The following is a 2,718-nucleotide window of genomic DNA, read 5'->3' on the forward strand; positions in this document are numbered from 1 at the left end:
TCATGCTGGGATGAACTGAAAACATAAATATTAGACTGATTCAAAACTTCCGTGGCTCCATAAATATTTCAACCGTGGAAGTTTAATCCTTACGTTTTCGGCCCACTTGAGTATTGGATCAGGATCATTTTTGGTCCCATAGACTAAAATAATGTCACAAAACTGATGGACGGGGTGGATTTCTCACAAACATCACAGAGGTCCCCACCTAGGTTTCCAGCGCAGGAACCTCCCGCGCAGGAAATCCGCGTCCCAACCTAACGGTCACAGCCAGCTGGAAGGCGCCAACGGATACTTCCTTTCGCGGAAATCCGCGTCCCAACCTAACGGTCACGGCCAGCTGGAAGGCGCCAACGGATACTTCTCTCGGCCCCCATCGTTCTCTCTCCCTCTCTCCCTCTTCCGAACAGGCGGGAGTATCAAAGTTGTTCGGTCTCTGTATCATGTATGTTTGCCACCGTTTACCGTCCACCATACATGTGTACGATTATCCCGACCATCCAAATTGTGGGTCCATGGTGGATTGAGGATAGCCCAACAAAAAATCGCAATAATTGGACGGTTCCTAGCCACCTCTGCCGATAAAATGGGTTGCTAGTAAGAAAACTGCAAAATTAAAAAAAAAAAAAAAAACTCTGTGGGGTCCACTGTAATGTGTGAGTGACATCCACTTCGTCCGTCATTTAGAATGCCAATCTAAACCTCAAGTAGACCCCACACAGAAACTGGAAACAGGGCCACCTACTAATGAAATCTTAACTTACAATGTGTTGTATTGGTCCCACTATGATGGGTGCATGACACCCAATCCATCTATCATCAGTGTTTTCTTGGGTCATCCTTGCCTCCCAAAAAATCAGATGGTACATATCATGAAAAATCATGCCTAAACCTTTAAAATCCAGTGGTGAGGTCCAACCGGATTTTGAACTGGTCTGATTTTCTCTGTATCAATTCATCCTTGTGGGAATTATCTTGTGAATGGATTAGATGACATATAAATAATAAAGTGTGCCCCCACAAATAACCTAAAAGGTTTCTAATGTTGGGTATTCTCATTCCAACTGTTCCTGTGGCATGGCCTACCCGCCTGGTATTTAGTTTCTAATAACAACACGAGGGCCCACAGACAATGGATGGATTGGATGTGATGCATATATACATCATGGTGGGCACCACACGTTGAGTTGTACGTTGAACTTAACTTACCAAACATCCTATTGGATCCAGCCTCGTTTATCAATGTGGTTTTTGGTCAATGGCCCATCCACAATGGAGCCTGTAATTTGGACGGTGCAGATTGGTGAAATCTAACCCTCCAATGGGAAGTCCCAACTCCCGAGCAATCAGAGAGCTCCCTTCCACCAATTGAAAGTATCCAAGTTATCAATCATGATATCGATGCACGTATGCACGTTGCATACGTGTACAAGATCTGGACCATTCATCTATCAAGCCTTACCTAAGATAGGCCATACCCCAAAAGCTATAGTCATATAATTTTAGCCAAGTGAATGACACGTGGATGGATGGAGATGGATTTTTCAACCTTAGGCCATCCAAGCACGTAACCAGTGGATAGACGGTTTGGATCCACCGCCTAACCTGCCAGGTGTCAAATACTAGGGGCGCACGTCTGCAAGATAATGACCGCTCATCTCATCTGATGGGGGCTCGGACACGTGACATGTTGACACAGATTATGTGCTTCGTCACCGCCAGGGGAAGTGGACACGGATTGCCTAGTTCTGTAGTGGGAAGTTGTGTGGGGCCCACAGATATGCGTGTGACAAATCCACTCCGTCCATCGGTTTTGCAAGGTCACAATAGGATAAAATCATGCAGATACAAACTTATGTGAGCCACACCAAACGAAACAGTAGGAATAGAAATGTCCACCGTTGAAACCTTCCCGGAGCCCGACCATGATATTTATATGCCATCCAAACCGTTCACAGGGTTGACACAAATATCATCTTGTTACAAAACTTCTACGGTAATCACAAAGTTTGCAATGGTGGGTATTCAATCGCTGATATTTCATGAAACGAAACCTCATTGGTGTTTAGGACGGCTGTAAACAATTGGGACACACTTGAGCTTTCCATCAGGCTGATATTCGAGTTCCCCCACCTTTCCAACGGGTTGGATATCATATAAACAAAATAGTGGGCCTCAGGACGGTTTCAATGGTGGGCAGCAAATGGCGTTGTAAATGTCATACAAGTAATGAGAGGTACCTTCACTTCACTTAGTCCTTATAAAAATATGGTTGGTTTCATAAAGGTTTCATACGTTAAAAGTTGTACTGTGTAGCTAGCAATTTATTTAGAAGAGAGAAATCCAACCTATCTTATTAGGAATCTGGATTTTCTTTTTGCAACAAACAGATTTTTTTTTCCTTGCATTATTATTGATCCACATCCTCACTATTAATGCTGTTAGCAGTACTATATTAAATGCAGTATGTGATAATGTGGCCTAATCACATTGCAATAAACAGATTTTTTCTATTTGTAGCAATCAAAGCATCCGGAAATAACATGGACAATGAGCAGTGACACCATTGGATTTTCCTGTGCCTTTAACACAAATGATCCACACTCAAGATCAACATCAGGACATCTTGATATTATTGAAATGTTGACAAAGTGGCCGGTGATGTTCAGATGGACAGTTTAGATTGATAATTGTATTGTCCACATGACCAATGCAATT

The sequence above is a fragment of the Magnolia sinica genome, chromosome 2 (assembly GCF_029962835.1).
Source record: "Magnolia sinica isolate HGM2019 chromosome 2, MsV1, whole genome shotgun sequence".
Classification (NCBI taxonomy): Eukaryota; Viridiplantae; Streptophyta; class Magnoliopsida; order Magnoliales; family Magnoliaceae; genus Magnolia; species Magnolia sinica.